Source organism: Meles meles, chromosome 9 (genome assembly GCF_922984935.1).
Source record: "Meles meles chromosome 9, mMelMel3.1 paternal haplotype, whole genome shotgun sequence".
Taxonomy (NCBI): Eukaryota; Metazoa; Chordata; class Mammalia; order Carnivora; family Mustelidae; genus Meles; species Meles meles.
In genome coordinates this window covers 63810960-63834249 of record NC_060074.1, presented here as the reverse complement: position 1 = coordinate 63834249, position 23290 = coordinate 63810960, and the positions used below count along the sequence as shown (strand labels likewise).

At 37.5% G+C, this 23290-nt stretch overlaps 1 protein-coding gene across 4 annotated transcripts in view; it reads left to right on the top strand.

Annotated features, from left to right (window-relative positions):
* The window catches only part of SCN7A (sodium voltage-gated channel alpha subunit 7), a 124870-nt gene that overhangs the window by 34831 nt on the left and 66749 nt on the right, over window positions 1–23290 (top strand). The window contains exon 1 of one of the 4 annotated variants that reach the window (XM_046019406.1): window positions 4356–4652. The exons of 1 other annotated variant lie outside the window; for it this stretch is intronic. The gene's annotated coding sequence lies outside the window, so the exon portion shown is untranslated. Of the gene's footprint in view, window positions 1–4355; window positions 4653–4857; window positions 4924–8792; window positions 8924–23290 lie in introns of those variants that run through there. 2 more of the 4 variants (XM_046019410.1, XM_046019409.1) reach the window with 2 other exon arrangements.

Sequence of the window (23290 nt, the reverse complement as noted above, 5' to 3'; positions counted from 1 at the left end):
CCGGGGTCCTGGGATCTAGCCCTGCATTGGGCTCTCTGCTCAGCGGGAAACCTGCTTCTTCTTCTCCCACTCCTCCTGCTTGTGCTCCTTCTCTCTCTGTGTGTATGTCTCTCTCTCTATGTCAAATAAATAAATAAAATCTTTAAAACAAACAAACAAACAAAGCAGTTGCTAGCTATGGCCAGTTTCAAAGTATGGGAATTATAGCTGAGGTGGAATGGAAAAAGAGATCCGCTGTTAGAGAGGAAATCAGAAGCTAGGCTATTAGATGTTTCATCCAAATGTTGTTGATATCCAAATGGATGGGGAAGTGATTAATAATAGAAAGAATCTGGATGGAGGAGAAGACTGTCAACCTGAAAGTAAATCCTTAATAAATAAGAATGTCCATAAAGTTAAAAGATGACTGCTAGACTAGAAGAAGAAAAAGATGACACAGCTAGACCCAGAGATCTCAAAAAAAAAAAAAAAAAAAAAGGAGTTTTGATTTGTTTGCATTTGGGGAGAATTGTTTAAGGTTTTATCAAACCTGGATGTCATGAAATGGAGCGAGAATTAAAACACGAGGCCCATCTACACTCCTGACGCTGATACCTTTGAGGTTAGAATAAACAGCCCCCACTTAAGCAGGCTGCAAGGAAAATAATTCCCCTAGAGGCCTATCAGGTTCACATGTAGTGTGACGAAGTAGGTTTTTCTTTTGTTTTTTAAGCATTTTATTTTATTTTATATAAGTTCGATTAATTAACATATAGCATATTATTAGTCTCAGAGTAGTGTTCAGTGATTCAGCAGTTGCATATAATACCCAGGGCTCATTACATCACGTTCCCTCCTCCTTAATGCCCATCATCCCATCATCCCATCCCCCACCACCCCATTCCCTCCAACAACCCATTTTCTTATGGTTTGTCTCCCTCTCTGATTTCGTCATTTTATTTTTCCCTCGCATCCCTTATGATCTCTGTTTTGTTTCTTAAATTTCACATATGAGTGAGACTGTATAATTGTCTTTCTCTGACTGACTTGTTTCACTTGGCATAACACCCTCTAGTTCCATCCACATCATTGCAAATGGCAAGATTTCATTTTTTGATGACTGAGTAATATTCCCTCATATACATATATATACATATACATATACATGCACACATACATGTACATGTACACGTACATATACGTAAATATATACATACATACACACATCACATCTTCTTTATCCATTCATCTGTCAATGGACATCTGGGCTCTTTCCATAGTTTTGCCATTGTGGACATTGCTGCTATAAATATTGGGGTACAGTTGCCCCTTTGGGTCACTACATTTATATCTTTAGAGTAAATACCTAGTAGTGCAATTGCTGGGCAGTAGGGCCGCTCTGTTTTTAACTTTTTGAGAAAACTCCGAACTGTTTTCCAGAGTGGCTGCACTAGCTTGCATCCCCACCAGAAGTGTAAAACAGTTCCCCTTTCTCTACATCCCCATCAAAAGCAGTTTTTTCTTGATAAGGTAGGACATGCAGGTCTAGAGCTTCTACCTTCTAAATATGTACTTGGGAAACACAGCTTAGAAAACATGATTATAAGATTCTTAAGGCAGAAGTGTGGAAAACCAACAGCTTACCCCTACTGAGCAGTCCAAAAGAATCTCATCAACTCATTATTAGGAGCATAATGATTGTCAAAATTTGTCAAATTAACTTAGTAATAATATCTAATAATGGTGCCAATGATGTAGGAAAAATGTTAGAGTTCAAAGTTGATGGCCAAGAAAGAATTCTTAAGACATCTTTGGTACAAAAAGTGATTTTATTAAAGCATGGGGACAGGACCTTTGGACAGAAAGAGCTGCACTGGAGTCATAAGAAGTGTTGCATTATACACTTTCAAGTTGGGATGGGGTTAGGGATAGCACAAGTCTCTAAGGAATTTTGGAAGCAAGGTTTTCAGGACCTTAAGAGGGCTAGCTATTGTTAAGAAAAGGTCATTTATTACTGTCTAATAAAACCTGAGTCATGAGACCTGTCAGATATATACTGGAGGGTCATATGCTTGGGGGATGATTGTCAACATATATCTTGCAGGGCAGAGATAAAGGAGGTCTCCAAAGGAATTTTTATATTTTCAAGTTACAGGATCCTGGGAGTCAGGCTAGGGCTGTCTTTTGTCCTTAGCAAAGTATTAATGTTGAGACAGCTGTGTTTCTAGAAGAATGTCACTCTGCCAGTTTCAAGGACTCGTTAATGGGCTACAAGTAGTAAGGAAATTTAATAATTTTCTTCTGCCTTTGCTTCCCATATTAGCAACATTTTTGCTCTAGAACAACAAATGATTGCCCAGCTCAGAAGATAAATCCAACATCATTGGTTTCCCTTCTATTTGTCTCTTGTTTCTATTATTGGTTTGCACAGCATCTTGTGTTCATTACACATTTTACAAAGCAATTTATGTCAAGTATATTATTTAAACTTTAAAACATTTAATATTAAATTTGTTAAATGTTTCTTATGTTTTTTTTTACACTTGATCTTAGCCAAAAGGCTGAGAAGCAATTCTTAAGTTTTGCTTTTTTTTAATATTTTATTTATTCACTTGAGAGACAGAGATCACAAGTAGGCAGAGAGGCAGGCAGAGAGAGAGAGAGCGTGGGAAGCAGGCTTTCCGCTGAGCAGAGAGCCTGACGTGGGGCTCGATCCCAAGACCCTGAGATTGTGACCTGAGCCAAAGACAGAGGCTTACCCCACTGAGCCTTCCCGGTGCCCCTCTTGTGTTTTAATATACTGAAAGATGCATAGATTTTCCTGGGTGAAAAGGGATGCGTAAGTTGGATTGCCCCAAAAGAAAGTTTTCTGCATTAGAACATTCACTGGGAATACTATCAAAAAGTGTGGGAAAGAGAAGATAATAATCTACACATCGTTTATTTATTTATTATTATTACATTCAGTTAGCCACTATATAGTTTATTAAAAATAAATCAAGTGGATGTTTGACACTATAAAGTCCTTGTTAATTTTTAGGTAAGCTAATGGTATTGGGTTGTATTGAAGGGGTTGTATTTTTGGAGAACTTATTCAGAGACTTATGTTGATATAATTATGGATAAAATATTATGATGTCAGGACTTTTGAGCTAATCCAAAGTGAGAGGGCAAGCATAGCTAAAACAAGATTGGCTACATGATGACAATAGTTGAGGCAGTGTGATTGAGGCAGAGTGATGAGTACATAGGAGTTTGTTATGCTTTCTTTTTATTTTGGTATATGTTTGAAATCTTTCATAACAAGTTTATAATTTAAACAAACAAAATATATGTAACAAGGCCTTTTCTGTGAATCATGGATGAAATATGCAGCCCCTGACATGGTTTGTATAGAAGCAGTATTAGTTTTTAGTTCCATTTCACCCTTCTGTATCTCATGCCTTGGAATATACACTTAGAGTCTCTTAATAAATATACATGATTTCTTTTCCCTTTTCCTCATTGTTTTATTATTTTTTCTTGGTGTGTTGTGGAAATTTTTTTTCTTTTTTCTTTTAATTATTATGTTCATTTAGCCAACATTTAGTACATCATTAGTTTTTGATATAGTGTTCAACAATTCATTAGTTCACCATTTCCAAACAAGATAGGGTTATAAAATAAACGTTCTACGGTGTAGCAAAGTTTCCAAACCCCCTTTGGGAAAGAAGGTCTCACATCTCTTGATTCAACCCCAAGCTTGATTGTTGCACACAGTTTTTCCAAATATGCATGATTTTTCCTTTGGCCTTTGTATCTCAAGTCACCAGAGTGGGAGAGAAATCCAGAGTGAGGTTGTAATAGCTCCAACCCATTCTTTTTTAAAGAACCATGCCCCAAGTCCCTAAGCAATGGTCAGATCTGACTGCTGCAGACTGGTAACTGTCCCTGACAAGCTCTACTGGTGCAGTTAAGCAAGGGGAGAGAGAAAGCAACTGGAGGTGAAAACCTGAGTTTGCTGCCTTCCTCGCATCCTCTCCCCTCCTCTCTCTCCTATCCCCACCCCTCCAAAATCCTTAGCTGCATCCCCCCCTTCCTCTTCTCTCCCTCTTTTCACGCTCTGGCATCAGATCCCCCTCCTCACGGATCCCCTCGTCTAGGCCCCTCCCTATTCCCACCGCTGTGGAGAAGACGCACGCAGCAGCTGCGGTTGTGAGCTAAGCACTGGCGGCTGCGGGTCTCCTCTCCATCAACCCGCCCACGCCCGCCGGGTCTGGATGGCGAAGTAGCGCACCGGCCTCAGGATGAGGGCGGGGGAGAGGGTGGAGTGGCTGGGAGATAGGAGGGTGGAGTTGGGAAGGACACAAAAACAGCATCTAGGCGGCAGGCGGGGCTCCACTGCGCATCTGGCCAGGAGGGGTCTCTGGGTCTGTGGCTGGGCAGCCACCCCAGAGACGCGTTTCTAGCTGGGAATTCAGTGGGGCCCATTCACCGCCGAGCCATCGTGGCCTGTAGCATCAGCTGGTGAGGTCAGACGCCAGCCTAGCAACACCGCCTAAGCAACCACAACTCCTCAGAAAGCCGGAGGGATCTGGGAAGAAAAAGAAGCCCAGGAGGAGAAAAGGGCTCCAGGGAGTTCTGCTTCTCAGGGTTCCCTCAGGTACTGTTGGAGACCCGTCACGTGGTAGCAAGTAAGTGTCTTTTCTTGCTGTGTGCCCAGCCCCAGAATGGTGAGAGCCACCGTCTGCTGCCAGCCTTTCCCACCCACCCACAGCCTGCACCCCCCAGCCTGCCCCACCCCATACACACCCTTAAGGTCTTTAGCAGTAGATTTAAGAATCTGGACTTGAATTAAGAGAGCTACTGCAAAAGCAGCATTGGTCTGCGGATGTTTACTCTGCACTGTGCCTGTGGTCAGTTTTCTCTGCACTGTGCCTGTGGTCAGTTTTCTCATCCCACCAGGTAAGCTTCTCTGAAGCCACGATGCTTTACACTAAGAGCAGAATGTAGAGTTTCTAATTTCTAGAAACCCTGTATGGCAATGACTTTAAGGTTACATGACACAATGATAGAATATAGGGTATAAAAGCTTACATAGAATGGAGTATACTTTGAAGGAATCCTGTCTCTTATTTTAAATAACTTAGTGATTTTAAGATTGGTGTGTTACATATGTGAACCAACAATATAAAAATAGGGGCATAGATTAAAAAATTATAAAAAAGGGGGGGCATAGATGTGATGGAAAATGGTGTGCCCAGTTTAAATGGCTGGGCATTTTGGTATTGTTTGGATCAACAGGTTTTTTTTGTTGTTGTTGTTTTTGTCTTGTTTAGCCTGTAAACTGCATACCTTCTGGAAGTTTTCTTCTAGCAGTGATGAGGTATTCATTGTGACTCTGGTTACATGTTGCCTCTATTAGGATATTGGTCAAAGCAGGACAAATGATAAAAGTATGTGGAATGAAACACTGATATGCTCCCTTTATTAATGGAAATGATGGAGTCAAATTTGGGTATTGGTCAAAAAATTCTCTTAAAATGAGAAGTTTGGGTGGTATTTTGTAGATACTTTTCGTCCTGGCCATTGTTCAGTAGAGTGGTTTATGGCAAAAATAGAAGGAATCTGGGCCCTATAATAAACAGAGTCTTGTGTACCATACTTGCTATTTTCCAGCTCTAATTAAAGTTTCTAAAATCCAGCCACTAATTTTACAAATCAAGAAGATAAGGCCCATAAGTAATTTTTTTTAAAGATTTATTTATTTATTTGACAGATAGAGATCACAAGTAGGCAGAGAGGCAGGCAGAGAGAGAGAGAGAGAGGAGGAGGAGGAGGAAACAGGCTCCCTGCCAAGCAGAGAGCCAGATGTGGGGCTCTATCCCAGGACCCTGGAATCATGACCCGAGCCGAAGGCAGAGTCTTTAACCCACTGAGCCACTCAGGCGCCCCCATAAGTAATTTTTTAAGGTTACTTAGCTAATCAATGATGAGCTAAAAAAGTCCAATGAAGACTTGAGATTTGGAATGATAATTTTTTTTTCATTTTTCAAAAATGAAATGAGTCATTTTACTTTTGATTAAGCTTTATTCTTCTTATTTGTAAATGACACATCAAAAGTTTACATATCCTGGTAAGGATTGAATAACACAGATTACATGAAGGGTTTTGTGAATGTAATATCATGTGTAACTGTTGCTTATATAAGGAATTATTTCATGTTTTTATCCACTTCACTATTCTACTTCTCATTTTATGTCTCTATAAAAATGAAAGGGGCTTTGACAGCCTCGGTACAATGCACTAAAGGAAAAGAAATTCAAATCCAGGTTCTGATCTCTTGGCATCTGTACAGTTTAAAGTATATTCTAACTTGTGAGACTCCATCTTCACAAAATTGTGTGCCATGGTTAACAATTCATGTTTAAATACTTTTGAATATTCTCAAAATAAGCTCTACCCTCTTCCTCTTTTTAGCTTTAAATTTTGTTTTAGAGTTATGGTCTTACTTTCTTGGGACCTTAGGTATATTAGATATTGCTAAATTTATTTGGCCCATTAATTAATGTAGGAGAAGTGAATGTTTATGTATACAATATTCTACTCTTAACTGCTGGGATTCATTATAATCCTGGACTCAAGAAAGAGGTACTGTGAGCCCCTTCTTTCCTCCTGATGTGTTTGAAAACAGTAGGAGAAAAACCTGAAATTGGATGTAGGCTCAAGAAGAGGGAGTTATAGACCACCGATGACATAGGCCCTAGGACCTGCTATTACTTATCAGTCTCCACTAAGGAGCAGAAGATAGAGCCAAATACCTAGGAACTAGGCATTCTGTCTCATAGCCTCCTGTGGGAGAGTCTCTGGTAGGGTAGTTGACATACACTCCCACTAATTTTGACCAGGTAAGATAAATATAGCTTTAAAGCACTCTAGGAATGAAACAGCAGTGTTTTGCTCAATACCTTACTTAGGGAAGAAGTATCTTAATACTTCTCAGTCCTAGATCTCTGTACCACAATGGGGCTACTCAGAGACTGACTGAAAACCCTATACCTAGCATCATCGACCCTCTCTTGAAAGCTTATGGTGGGGGCATTAGTATAAAAATGAAGTTCTTCATTTTTGGGACTCTGGTCCTACTATTTTCAGTAACAAGTATCAATTTGGTCAGCCGTTGGAGGATACCTATAAGTGCCACCCATGCTGACTAGCTATTAGCAATGTAGTCATCCACTATCATATGAACTTGTACAGATCTCATTCTTTCCTGAGTTGGCCCCTTTCTCTTCTATTAGTGTGGGCTGAACAAGGCCAGGCCTCTGCAATGCGGAAGGAGAAAACCTTTAAGGCTGAGGAGAAAGTTTTCATTTGAGGGCTTCTAGGGATATTTTTCGGCTGGTCTCTATCTCTTGGCCCAGCTGTGATCATGATTTCCGTAGATTTGTTCATTCATTGTTATTTATAAATCAGACTTACTCTAGTTGTACTCCATGCCAGTGGGAGATTCCTCCTTTGTCTGGCAAATACTTATCCCTCGTCTATACACAGTATTCTGGACTGAATTGACTCAGCTTATTGCTAGCTGAGGATAACCACTCTGTGGACAGCTGTGGACACCACAATCATTGTGGTGGCAGGCAGGTGCCAGACTGACTATTTGAACATCAAACAAAAGGTTGACCAAAGTGCTGAAGCTACCACCCTCACCGGCACCACCCCCACAACTCTGGCCAGAGAAATTATGACTTTAAAAGTCTGAGATTAGGACAGAGCATTTGGTTTTATTTATTTTTTTATTTTTTTAAAAAAGATTTTATTTTATTTATTTGACAGAGAGAAAGATCACAAGTAGGCAGAGAGGCAAGCAGAGAGAGAGGAGGAAGCAGGCTCCCCATAGAGCAGAGAGCCCGATGCGGGCCTTGATCCCAGGACCCTGAGATCATGAACCGAGCCAAAGGCAACGGCTCAATCCACTGAGCCACCCAGGCGCCCCGAGCATTTGGTTTTAAATTAGAACCAAAGGATGCTGATTTGGGGGCCACAGTACCTGGTTGAACATATGAGGCTGAGTGGAATATTTCTTCCCTTCTACTTCAAATGCCAGAGTGAGGCAACTGATCCACCAGTCTTTAATTCTCTGAGTTCTCCCAGAGTTTGCAGGGTCCAAGCATCTGATTACAGGCTATAACTTTGGCTCTGTTCTATATCTAATCTCACCCTAACATGTTTCAAAGTTGTTCTCCAATTTGAGAAGGAGTTGAATATCTATGTGTTTGATTCTACGTTTGAAAAACCAGAGTAGTTTTGGGGTGAGAGTAGATCCTGGAAATACAGACCAACTCTTGCAGAGTGATCAGAAGCAGAGGCAAGTAGCCAGTTCTAAGAGGCCTCCAGGATTCCAGTAAATGTGCCAGTTTTGGAATTTTAAAAAAAATTTTGTATTCCATAGATCTAATTGTATCTAAAATGATATGCAAAAGGGCCTTAGGATTGCTGATGGGTATAGAAGTTACATGTATAACAATCTCTCCTTTGTATTATTCTAGCAGGGGCAAGAATTCATTCCTCCTTCCTGAGTTCTTAAATGGACTCTGGCCAGGTTCTTCTGGTCAAGGGTCTGACTGACTAGGGTCACAAGAACAGTTAGTTCTATAAAGATTCTGGCTTTTCCCCAATATGCTTGTTTTGGTGGGCTGGACAGGCACAGCTTGGAAGTTGTTATTGTATCCATAGAAATAAGGGAACCATGCTAGTGACCCATGAGGTTGCTATAGAGAAGTTCAAGTGGGCTTAGTTAAAACTGAGGCAGCTTTCCTTCATGTTCCTGGAAGCATTCCTGCCTGCATTGGTGGTCATAATGGCTCACTTCTGAGACTCCATCTTACACAGTGACTTAACTGTCTTGCATCCACTCAGGGGCATTCAAATATCCACTGAGCTTTCCATGGGCTAATTCTGGTAAGTGAATTTGAGACCAGATGCTAAGATTTTGTCACATGATATTTTGTCCAGATTTCTTCTCTTCAGTGTAAGTGGTACCACTCTGAATGTGTATGACCTACACTCCTCCTCCCTGACAAGAAGATACTTGTAAAGATCGCAGCTCCTGATTATTTAAATGAACCATTACTAGAATCCAGGTTTACTAAGTTGGCAGGGGAATTCAGTTTTCAGAAGAGATCTTTTTATTTAAGGGACAGTTGGGACTTGTCTGTTGGGATTTTTGGTGGTATTCATTTATTTACAAGGGTGTTTTACTAGTTTTTTAATCCAGAAGAATTCCTGGGTTATAATTCTTACAGAATATAATCAAAACAAAATGGCAACGCCTACGTATGTTTTTGAGAAAGTTACTTATTTACAACTTTCCTCTGCAGGATGATATATTCTAGGAATACTTGGCTGAAATTGTGAGAATATAAGAAATATATGAAAATGTCATATATAAATATATGGTAAATTATGTTCAAGTAGTACAGAAATATTAGTCAGAAGGTGACAAAATTCCCTGACAGTTTTTCCATTCCTCTCCATAGATGTAGCAACTTCCTTCCTTCCAGAGGGGGGATCATTATGCATGAACTAGCATATTTAACACTGTATGTGGTTCTTATAAAATACTTTAGTCAAAGGTGAACAATGCAACCCAATTTCAACATTAGGTTTTTCACTAATTTACTTTGGGAATCTTTCCATATGAGCACAGACATATGTGGCTCATTTTTCAGTATTACTAAATAGCATTCCGTGATAGCAAGATTTTGAAATTTATGGTATCAGTTCCTTAGGGTAGACTATTTGATTATTTCTAGTCTTTGGAACTGAAAGTGCGGTATGATTAACATCTTGGCAAACATACTTTCTCAAACTTCAACAAGAATATTTATAGGACAGCTTAATTGTGGGCCAATGAGTACATGCAACTTTAATTTAGAAACTATTGCCAAACAGAAAAAATATTGTGTTTATTTACCCTTCTAGCTGAACTCTGTGAGGGTGCCCGTTGCTTCCATATCAAAGTTGCATCCATTGAGAAGAGTTTCAGTGATGTGTTCTAGAACTTTACGGTAAAAATGATTGACTATTTTAATCTTATCCATATATGTCAAAATTTCATGCGCTTCAGTCATCTCTCTTCATAGCTTTCTACTTCCTAAAAGACAGTGATATTATTTTTGTATCCTCCATAAGAAAAAAATCAATGCCTCTCATATCATTTGAGTCCTAAATTCTGGAGAAAAAAAAGGGAAAGAGAGCTCTAAAGGAAAAGGCTCTACACCAGAGAATTTAGCTGTGAGTCATCACAGAATGTGGGAAAGATGAAATGTAAGCCATAATATATATAGGAAGTGCATTTAGTGGTCTCAATGAACAAAAATGTCAATCTAAATTGGTCACTTCACTAAAGCTGGTATGCTTCCTACATTCTCAACACTGTAGATTCAGTTTAATGATCACATTAACTCTGTCTCCTTCACTTATGCATGTAATACCTTCCAGTCTCAAGTTAATTTGTTTAGCAGCCTTGTCATTACTATCATTACTTTTTTTTTTTTAAGTTATCTGAATGTCATTGGTGCAATAAGCTTGATGCATTGTCCATATCTGATAGAGAAAATACTTTGGAAACTAAGTGAGAAGTCTTTTTACCCATATCTTCTATTCCATGTCCAAGTGAAATTGACATTTGGTGTATTATCCTTACTCTTTGGATCTACTGTCTTATTTTTATTTTTGTTTTATTTTTCTTAATTTATATTATCTTGCTATCTGATCTACACCCTTGTGAGCTACCATGAACCTTTTTAGTAATAAATACATTAGGAGAATAAATATATATTATCTGGTATACAGTGGAACATCTCATAATTCTCTTTGACAAAGCTACTCTAGCTCATCCTAGAATAAACTCCAGCTTCCCAGAAAGCAGAGAGGTTGATTATTAGATGTTGCGGTTCCCATTCCCTGAAGTAGGAAGAAAGTAAAGGAGTTGAGTGTGCCCTGGGGCAGTCATTTCCTACATTTGTGGAATCTGTCTTCCCAGCCTGACTGCATTATTGGCAGGCTCTACTTTGGGAATCAAACTAAGAGATAGGGGAGGAGAGTGAGAGGAAAAACACTGACTTCTGGAATCATCTTTTTTACCTGTCCTTCATTATCTCTAAGAAGATGCAGCTGTAGTTGCAGATACAGAATTCTATCCACGTAGTCTCTTCCCTGGGAACTCTGCTAAAGAGATAGAGCGTTGGTTCTCTGCTTGGATGGCTGTGTCATTCGTCATCCCACTAAAGATGATTTTGAAAAGGAAAAAGAATGCTATTAATAATTAGTTCTCAACAATAGACATAAATCCAAACTGTCCTCCAAAACTGTGACTTTTGGCCATGCTACTTAAATATGAGATTAGATGTACTGGAAACGAGAGGAAGAGTAGAAGGAAAAAGATAGATTCATTATCTTGGAGGGAACTGGAAGCAATAGGTTAAGGTAGATGTCCCAGTTGCATTTCTTTATTTTAAACATTAGAGCTATTTTGCACCAGGACCTCTGTGGCAAAATGGCAACATCTGATAAGATCATTGCCAACTAAACACACAGAGAATGAGGACTGTTTTAGAGTTGAGGAGTGTAAAAAAAAAAAAAAAAAAAAAGTACCCAAAGAGGTGAAAAACACATGAATCTTCTGGAGGAGTTATGTTCCTAAGCAGGTATTTGCCTTAGCAATTCTGGTATAGCTTCATCTCTCATAGTTAGGAGCTCAGACAAGAAAAAAACAATTCCCCAAAATGTAATGATGTCTCTGCTTGCTTTATAAATGTGGATGGATGAAGCCTGGCTATCAGCCAAAAGAATCTGTCTAGCAAGCTGCATTAGATTTATCCCAAGAGGCCTAAGCTCAAGATATTCTGAAATTATCTGCGTGGCTTGGGCTGCTGCTTTCTAGATTTCCAATATTAGCACCAGGAGACTTCTGATATGCAGTCAAGAGCTGGTATAATTCAAATCCACTGTGAAGAGGATTTTCTTTCCATGCAGTTATCAGTACCACCATTCTCTCACCTTCTCTGTACTCTCAGAGGCCCCAGGATTCACATCTAGTCAGCCGCCCACAGTATGCTACATTATTCAAGTCTTGTGCCCATCTCAAGCTAAGCCAGAGCCAAACTGGGTACTAGAGGTCTATGGTTGTCTTTATGTGACAACTGGCTCTGAAAACTTCTATCTGGTCACAGATTTTGGGCAGTCTGTGGATCTCTGAGTTTAGTTCCACTACCCAAAGGTGGGCAAAAAGGAAGGTTCAAGGAACTCGAACAGTGTCAGTGCAGATTAAGTGGATGCTTAGGGAGGTCAGCTTGTGTGAATGTCCCTAAAAGCTCCAGGGAGAGTGCCAGTTTGGGTTTTTTAAAACAGAAACCGGGGTCAGGTCTTACAAATCAGAGGAGCCGGTTGCATCAAGTACTTCAGGATTGAAGGCAAGTTATAGAATCTGGTTGCCTGACAGAGGCCCTTTGCATTCCTCTGAGAAGAAACAAAGGGTACTTTTCTCTCAATTGTTGAACCCTAACATGGCCTCTGGTCAAAAATTTTTGGTTAAGGATCTGACAGATTGAGTTCACTATGAATACAATTCTAGGAAGATCCTGGCTCCTTTACAACTTGCTCATTTTGTTGGGGTAACAAGGGATAATTCAGAAATTCTAGAGGTCAATTTCACAAAGCAATAGAAATTTTGAGAACATCTGGAGAAATTTGGGACATCGAGTGATTTGGAATATTGGGTTAGACTCCCTTCACAGACTGATTGGCAGGGATCAAAACCTTCATTGTCTTGGGAGATTCGAGTAGGAATATTTAAGACAGACTCTACTTTTGTGTTCCTGGCAACCTCACTTCCTATTGTCTTCATCACTTTTATGTATAGTGAAATTCCTTAGTGAGGCAGGAGACCCTCACTGAGATCCTGTTCCCAGTCAACTGCATCCACAGTGGTGGATACAACTGCAACACAGTGGTGTTTCAGCTGCCACAAAGTTTTCCTTCTGTTCACTGTTCTCCCTAAATTTGCAATCTGATACAAAAAGAGAGACTTTGCTATCTGACCCTGTTTATGAACTTCTAATTCTATTGGGTATATTGACTATATCATTTTGAAGCTTAATGTCTTAGACTGTTCCTCTCCCAAGAAGAGAGACATTAATTGTTCTGATTATTGGAAATTTTGACATGTTGGAGATGATTTTAATTCCAGTCCTTGTTGCTCTTGAAGCTTAGTTTTCAGAGATGACCAAGATGACGTGGTTCTTACTTGTTTACAAGTCTGTCTCCCACTTAAATTCAGTGACTGTATTTTATTAATATTTCCAACACTTCTGTCTGGCACAGTGCTTGGCACCTAGTAAGTGTATATTCTACAACGATTGCTAAATAAATTATGTCAAAAGCAAACACCATGTTTAAACTTACTGTCATAAATGACAAACAAGGGGCGCCCGGGTGGCTCAGTGGGTTAAAGCCTCTGCCTTTGGCTCAGGTCATGATCCCAAGGTCCTGGGATTGAGCCCCACGTTGGGCTCTCTGCTCAGCAGGGAGCCTCCTTCCCTTCCTCTCTCTCTGCCTGCCTCTCTGCCTACTTGTGATCTCTGTCTGTCAAATAAATAAATAAAATCTTAATAAATAAATAAATAAATAAATGACATATCAAAATGTGAGAACAGTTTTTTAAAGAAAAATTGAAGCTCAATTTTCAAATATGTCTAAAATTAAAGTGTTAAATTATAGAACTATAATAAAAATGTGATTTTTATAATAAAAATGAAAATAATTTAAAAATTCATAATAAAATTATAAAATTATAATTGTTTATATATTATGTACATTATATTACATATAATATATTATGTACTATATAAATATTAAATACATTAATATGTATCATATATTATATATTATATTATAAGATTACAATAAAATTTAAAAATATAATAAAAAAATTAAAAAACTTAAAAAATTTAAAAATCATAGTTCTTTCTGCAATGTAACCTATTCCAATAATCTGCTCCAAGGGGTCTGAGAGGGGTTAGGACAAGGGAACTAAGGAGGGATAGAAGGTAACAATCATGAAATCTGAAGCCACCAAAAGCCCAGAACTAAGATCCAAAGTGGGTCAGTACTAGGTCAGACACACATATCGAGGAGCCTTGGCTAAAATTGACTGAACCCTGGGCAGAGCATAATTACAGAGAATGTAAAGATCAGAGCCATAAAAAGCCATAAAATCAAAAGTCATTTAAGTCAGGAAAGAGTAAACACTTCCAGGGCCAAGAAAAATAGTTGGCATTAAACAAAGTGGTCACTAACTGGAGGGAAAAGATGCGAATACACAAAGAATCCAGAAATATGAATTATACAGTAAATGGAATGAAGCCTGAGCCAGTTTTGGAGACTGGCGCTTGTACGCTTACTGGACTAGATAGCTATTTATGTTATGTTAAGTCTCTCCAGCCAGCTGCCTTCCAGTCAGTCTACCTACATAGAAATAGTTATACCATTGAGACATTAAGTCACTGGGTAATAACTGTGACATACTTTAGATTATTCTTATAATAAAAAGAAACACCATCAGCTTCTTCTAAAGCTTAGTGGAATCTAGGAATCTTAAGGGACGTGTGTTCTGCCTTATTTATCCAAGAGTCAGCCTTCATCAATCTCAATCCTTCTAGCTATATCTCAGGATAAGAAAACAACACTTAGGATAGGGAGGAGGGAGAAGCTTTAGAAGAGCCAGAACTTTAAAGTTTGGTTGATTTTTTTTTCCCCCATTGGAAATCTTGGACTGCCAAGATTGCTGGAGGCAATTGTTAGAAGAAGAAGCAGATAGAAGCAAGTAACTTATAAGCAGAAGGAATAAAATCTAGAAGTCTGGTGATAAAAGACATATAAAGAAGTAAAGCAGAAGAAAATGTAAAAAGCAGAACTCTTTGAGTTTTAAAAATTATTTAAGGATGTTACAGTATTGCTCAGTATTCCTCAGGGTGCCTGGGTGGCTCAGTTATTAACTGTCTACCTTTGGCTCAGGTCATGATCCCAGGGTGCTGGGATCCAGCCTTGGGTCATTGGGCTCCCTGCTTGGTGGGAGCCTGCTTCTCCATCTCCCTCTGCTGCTCCCCCTGCTTGTGTTCCCTCTCTCTCTGTCTCTATGTCAAACAAATAAAAATCTTAAAAAAAAAAAAAAAAAAGGATGTCATTGTAAGGACCTATTTAGAAACTGTCTCTGCTCCCTTTCCCCTAGGGGATTTACTTGGAGACAAGTCCCAGAAAACAACCTCAGGTAACAAAGCTCAAATACAAAGGTGGGTCAAGCCAGGTGGAGACATCCCATCAATGGGGGTTGCATACTGTCTCCCTAGCTACCAAGGAGTAGCCCCCCCCCTCCCCCCCGTTTGGGAGCTTTTTTGGCCTCAATCCCAATCAAGGTGTAATAGGCTTGTTCAAATGTCTACTAGGGTAAATTGTCAATTGGTCTACTAGGGTAAGTGTCAATTGGTCACTTAGCATCACTGTGGAGTTTCCTGTGTGTGTTACAATCTCATTGGCCACCTGTGTGTAGCCAGGCCTGACCGCATGGCCTTTGCTCTTAAAAGCTAGTCTGTGAAACAGAGAAGGGTCACTCTTTCTTTTAAGAGGTGCATTGCCGAAACTTCGGTTAGATTCTTGATGCTTGGCGCGAAATAAAGCTTTGCTTGACCTTCGCTTTATATCAATCTCGCTCCTTTAATCACGGACCCATTATTGGGGCATAACAGTCATAGTATTGCAATTACTATAATTGAGTATTATTACTTTGATTTATCAGGAAGAAATTAAATAAGGGGCACCTGGGTAGCAGTCAGTTAAGCAGCTGACTTGGTTTTAGCTCAGGTCGTAATCTCAGAGTCATGAGATGCAGCTCCATCCGCATCGAGCTCTGTGCTCAGTGCAGAGTCTACCTGAGACTCTGCCTCACCCGCTAAAATAATTAAATCTTTAAAAAAAAAAAAAGAAATTAAATAACATTCTGCCTATTCTTCTTATAAATTCCGTGAAATAATATAATAATTTCAATTAAAAAGGTGGTTAAACATAAAAATACCATGCTTTAAAGGCTTTAAAAGTAGTAATAGCTAGTATTTATTGTGTAGTAACCAGCAGACACTGTTCTAGGTGCTTTATATTTATTAACTCTTTCAATGCTCGCATTCCCCTTCTTATTCCCAGTTCCTATTCATGTTTATGGTTGAGGAAATGGAGAAATGGAGAGGTTAAGTACTTTGCTCAAGGTCATACTTAGAAAATGTTAAAGCCCAGGTTTGAATCCAGATAATCTAGCTCTAGAACCAAACATTTTTTCCAAATTTTTATTAATATTTTAAACTTACAGAAAAATTGACGGACCTGTGTAATGAACACCCATACATCAGAACCTAGAGTCTTCAATTGTCATTTTATAATATTTAACATATCATTTATCTATCTATGCATTCCTCAAACCATCTGTCCATTCTTCACATTTCCATATTGCTTTTCAAAATAAGTTGCAAACACCAGCAGACCTCACAATAAACACTATATATAATTCATATATTTAAGTAGAATTCAGTATTTGTTTACAGACTTTTTTATTTTCTTATTTTTATTTATTTATTTGGGGGAGCAGGGGGAGACTAAGAATTTTAAGCAGGCTTCATGTCCAACGCAGAGCCCAATGCGGGGCTGAAACCATGACCTGTGCTGAAATCAAAAGTCAGATGCTTAACTGACTGAGCCATCCAGACACTCCATTTATGGGCTTTTTAAAGGTAAAAAAAAAAAGAAATGCACAAACTTGAAGGGTATCGTTTGGCCAGTGTTCACCAACATGTATAGCCTTGTGCTCTGAAGTCCTAATAGGCTATTGAACATTATTTTCACCCCAGAAAGTTCTATCATCCCTCCCACTCAGTTCCTGTTTCACACCTAGAGATTAGTTTGTCTGTTCTAGCACGTCGTATAAAGTGGATCGTATAGTTTGTGACACTTGCTGGAAGGCTTCTTTCACTCAGTGTAATGTTTGTCTATCATTACTTCATTTGTTTTTATTGCTGGGATTGTGTTCTATTATATAACAGTCCACAGTTTTCATTTTTCTGTCTGTTCTCTTCATGGACAACTGGGCTGTCTCCTCTTTTGGGTAATTATACTTTATATATTTTTTTAAAGATTTTATTAATTTATTTGACAGAGAGAGATCACAGGTAGGCAGAGAGGCAGACAGAGAGAGAGGAGGAAGCAGGCTCCCTGCTGAGCAGAGAGTCTGATGCGGGGCTTGATCCCAGGACCCTGAGATCATGACCTGAGCCAAAGGCAGAGACTTAACCCACTGAGCCACCCAGGCGCCCCTATACTTTATATTTTTTATATTTTTCTACATATTTACCAAATCTCTTACTCTTCATTTCTTCTTGAAAGTCTAAGTTTCCAGCTAAAACATCTAAAAATATCTTTGTGTTCTTTCTTGGAAGATACTTTTACTTTATGTGGAATTCTAGATTTACCTTTTTTTCTTCCAACACTTTAAAGACTTTTTTTTTAAGATTTATTTATTTGACAGACAGAGATCACAAGCAGGCAGAGGCAGGCAGAGAGAGAGGAGGAAGCAGGCTCCCTGCTGAGCAGAGAGCCTGATGCGGGGCTCGATCCCAGGACCCTGAGATCATGACCTGAGCTGAAGGTAGAGGCTTTAACCCCCTGAGCCACCCAGGCACCCCCCAACACTTTAAAGACATTATTACATGGTCTTTTGGTTTCTGTACTTTTGTGATGAGAAGCCAGTAATCATCTTATTATTGTTTCCTAACATATGCCACTTTTCTTTAAGTGCTTTCAGTATTTTGACTGATATCTCTTATTTTCTATCCATGTAATTGTTTTGTGATTTATTTTTTATCCATGTGATTTAAAACACTCAAACACTTATTAGTAGTGATACATAAAATCACTTGCTTTATAGACTTTTTAAAATCATAAATGTTAAATGATAGGTAAGTGTTTTTCAATGGACTGTCCTTAACATCATTCTATAAAGATATAAAGAAATTCTATAAAGAATTTCACATTTGCAAGGACACATAATTTTTTGATATATAAATTTCAACTATTTTTATATCTATATAACTATATAACCATATTTGGTATATATAGGTATATTAATATACACACATATTTATGTATGTATATAAAATAATATACACATATATAGTCTAATAACATTTACATATATAATATGTATATTAATATATGCACATATATTTATGTATGTATATTAAATAATATACACATACGTATATAGTCTAATAATATACACATACGTATATAGTCTAATTATCTTTATTAAGCTCCAGATCCAAATTCCTAATTAATATCTGAATTTTTGATTTTGGATGTTTCAGATATACCTCAAACCCCAAAAATACAAAACATTACCTCATGTTTCCCTAATCTAAACTGGTACTTCTTCCATATTCCATACACTTTATATGGTATGGCAGTCAATCATATGATCCAGGTGTGTGTGTGTGTGTGTGTGTGTGTGTGTGAACATATTTTAGTAGACGCACCTGATATCATGATATCATGATTGCTTTATTCTTAGATATCAAAATACTACTCTGAGCAATCTCATGAATAAAAATTGGTTTGAGGTATACCAATGAAGTAATTTTCTTTTTTTAAATACATTCTTTTTTAAAATACGTTCTCTTCTTTTTTTTTTTTTCGTTCTCTTCTTTTTTAAAATACATTCTCTAGAGTTCTCTCTAGAGAACTGCTTTATTTATTTATTCATTTGTTTATTTATTCTTAAAGATTTTATTTATTTATTTGTTAGAGGGAGAGCACAAGAAGGGGGGAGCAACAGGCAAAGGGAGACACAGGCTCCCTGCTGAGAAAGGAGCCTGATGTGAGACTCATCCTAGGACCCGGGAATCATGGCCTGAGCTAAAGTCAGATGCTTAACTGGCTGAGCCACCCAGGCATCACCCAATGAAGTAAATTTCTATTACTTAATTTCTGTTATTCAAATTGCTGGGATAAGGTATATACATTTTAATTTAGATAACTAGTTCTAGAGTTCCTTCTAGAAAAGTTGTATTATTATTAACACTACCAAAAAAAAAAAAAAAAGTCTATTAGAGTACTTATTTCCTCAAATGCTAGCCAGTAGTTTGCTTCATTAAATTAGGATTTCCTTTTTAAATTAATATAAATGGGTTCATTTAAGTTTTCTTTTTATAACTTACATGTTTAGATTTTTTAAAATTTATTTTTCATTTAAATCACCAAACATCTAAGTTTTCTTTGGTTATTATGAATCTTGGAACACTGAAAAAAATAAAATTAAGATGTTAAAAATAATTTTAAAACATTTTTAAAAAAGGAGTATATGGAACAAGAATAATGGATACTGCCCAATTCCGAACCTCCACATATATACTCCGTAAATAATAACAGGACAAAAAGAAAAACATAACTACAAAACCCACACAATCAGCATTAACTAGAAAGCAGAGAATGCCTGAACTTCAAAATGCTTGTAAAAAAACAGATTCATTTGCACACTCTTTCATGCTCCAAAAACTTTAGGAAAAATAAGTTCTAAATTTATTTAAAATGACTAACAGAGAAAATGCTCGCCCTAATTGTGAAAATAATGGGGGGGGAGCATTTTCCATGAGCTTCCTTGTGTCAGTTATTTAATAACCTCTATTTTTCCATTCATGTTTGAAGCAAACTATTTAGTTTTTATGTAGATTATATATTATACTGATACTTCAAATTATGCTTAAGGACAGTAACAAAATCAGTCTGTGGAAAATAAAATCATGTGATAGGTTAAAACTCAATTCTCAGGAATCTTAAATCTGGGTATCTGCAAAAGAAAATAGGGGGAGGAGGCATAGTCAGTGTCCTAAGTCATAGCCAAGATCATAGCCAACAACTGGCAAAAGCAGTCCAATGAGCATCATAATACCTCTGCTCAGATCACCAAAAATATAGCACTGGTCACTGCTACTGCCTCTGTTGCTACTGTAGCTCCCAAAACTGATGAAAATTTCTGCTGAAGCTTCTTTCTCTCTTGCAAAAAAAAAAAAAAAAAGGGATTCTCCACTGCCTCTCTTATTTTGTGTCATTAAATCAAAATTAGCAATCTTGAGCTGATGCAATTGGTTTGCTTGGAAAGGTCACGTTGTCACTCCTTAGATCCATGAGACCCTGGAAAATCGTTATCTACATTAGCTTTCCTTTCCACTTCTTTTGCAGGAGGACTCCCACCATGATTCATACAATAACAAATTTTCTAAATCAGTGTAGAAGATCACCATGCTAGGCAGCAGAACCTCCTCCCCTCCAGATTAATGTCCACTATGCTAGCTCACCTTCAATTTTACAAAAACTTCCAAAATATTTGAGTTTGACAACATTTACAACAAAGAAAATTTCCAGACAATCCCACATGACATCAACCTGTCAGTTACTCAGTGAAACAGTTTACCCTAGTGGTTTTTGGTTATCTCTAAGGTAGCTATACTAAGGTAGCAATTGTTTACACTTGTCTGAAAATTTATAACTTATAAACACTTTTGTGGTATAGTTTAAAGATACCCAAATTTAGATTTAGAAACACCTGAATCTCCCTTTACCACCTAACTAGCTATACAGTGATGGAGAAGTCATGAAACTCATCAATCCCTGTTCCCTCGCTGGGATAATATGTGAGAATATGAGATCATAGAATTAGACACCTGTAGTTCAGTGCCTCTCAAATGACAGTCACTTAGTAATTGCAACTATAATTAAAATTGTCATTATTGTTATGATAAATATTGGCCTAGGTTCAAATGTTTGAAATTTGTTTTAAGGAGAATATTTTTCAAAAGAATGCATCTCTTTTCCCTACACTGATGCTGCTGGCTGTGCTCCTTTCAACTCATGTCCAAGAGAACTGGGGCTTGCACTTGAATCAACAATGTAAACTATCAGTACAAATGGAACTTATTAGAAGCCAAGTCTGAGGTGACTTTGATACAATTTTTGCCAAAAGCTTACTTCAGATTTTTAGAAAGGCATTCTAATAGACAGATTAACTATTAATCTTTCTATATTTTTCAGGCTTTCATATTATATTAAGATCATTCACTGGAAAGCATAGTGCCTGACCATATTTTATAAATTCCCCACAGAAATGCTTTCACTGAATTATGAGGTAATGATCAATAATTTAAAGTCTGCTCTCAGCCATCTAAAAGTCGGATGCAAGCCAGTTCCATTTGATAATGCTTGCATTTCTTTGTCATACCATAGAAGAGAATGCCCATTCTCCATTCATTCACCTAGTCAACAACCCAGAGTGGTTTCATTCAGCATCAAAATCATTACTAGAGATGGCTTCTGGGTTAACTGACTGGATTGGGAGAGAGAATTTGCACTGGCAAAGTCAGTACTATGGCCCAGGATTTCTGTATATGGTCTGGTTTAATATTTATGACCTTGTGAGATACATAAGGGATTCCAAAGTTTACATATGAGGGAAGTATGACAATCTACGTTAACAAGGTCTCGTAGCTAGTAGGTGACATATTAAGGAATCAAAGATTATTTTGCTATGTAGGAGGTGATAACAGGAAAAGAATATTATATTTGGACAATGTAATAAGAAGACTGGCTTGCAGGGGCACATGGCTGGCTCAGTTTGTGGAGCACGTGGCTCTTGATCTGGGGGTCGTGAGTTCAAGCCCCACATTGGGTGTAGAGATCATTTTAATAAATAAGATTAAAAAAAAAAAGACTGGCTTGCAAATTTAATTTTTAGGTTTCGATGGAAAGTGTTCAAAAATATTTGCAGTAATAACAGCATCTTTGTAATAAGTTTGAACCTCCCTTTGTATCTACTTTTAAGGACAATATACTTTACATATATAAGCTTAATAATATTTGTTAGCTGTTATAGTGGATCCTAAAAATATAAGATATAAGAGGTACCTTTATTGTAATTTGAAAAGAAAAAAGACGCTTTTGATTTTGTTAATTCAATGCTGCATAGGTTCAGTTTAGCTAATGGTTAGCCCAGACTTTTAGGTCATGTGGTACTCTGTGAAAAGATTTTAAGATTGGAAAGTTCTAAAATTATAAGTTTGCAACTGATCAATATTTGGACCCATTTAAATTATTCTACCCAACTGTCAAGGAGTGTGTGCTTTCATATTGCTACTTACAAGGAAGGATTAATGTCCAAATCAACCTGTTCCATGTCTTGGCAACTATTAAAAAGTACGTTATTATTTTAAGCCAAATGTATTCTGCTGCAGCTCGGTGTTCCTAGTTCATCTTTTCTTTTTATTAAAAATACTTAAATTTAATTTCTCTTCTATTGTGAGAATCATTGAGATATTAGGACTCAACAGTGTTCCATTTGACTCTTTTTCTACATTCAACTAACATATCCTCCCTCCATTCTTTTAACTGGTCAATAGATGGTGTGATTTGAGTCTAATAAAAATTCTGATCCCATATGAAGACCCTTCAGTTTACACACAGCCTTCTCAAGTATGGTCATGGAATGCAGCAAAATAAAGACTGCCTCCTCCATCTTCCTTCTAAACAGACAGAAGTTCTATTAGGGTTTTTTGGCAGAAAAAAAACAGTATTGATTTATATTGCAATTATTATTAAGTAAAACCCCTTGGCAGTTTTCTCTGCTGCAAAAACATACTTATTGCATTGTATAGATGGGTTGTTTTGGTTCAAATTTCAAAACCTTACATGCATTCCTATTACATAGTATTCTATTAGATTTGGCCCATTATCCTAAGATATAAAATCTTACATAATTCAAAATTCATATTTACTTCGCACCTATTGTGTGCCAATCACTGTACTAGGCATTTTCACCATATTATTCTACTTTATTCTTCTTTAACATGAGAAGGAATCCCAATTTTATGACTGACAGGTTCAAGAACATTAAGTAATTTTACTGAGACCACTAAGAACATTAAAACAGAATTTAGGATTTGAATGTAGGTCTATTTAATTCCAAGGTTCATGACTATTTTTGTTTATACTAGTCTATAACCATGAGTTGTTAAGAAACTATTTAATATGTATTCAAGGAATTCCATGTAAGGAATACAATTTTGAAACCTCTTTAAATATTTTAAAGGAAGATTTCATATGTAAGAGCAAACGTCAGTTATCTGTAGCTTGTATTTATAAATTGTACTAATTCAAAGCATTTTTGACTCCCCTCAATAA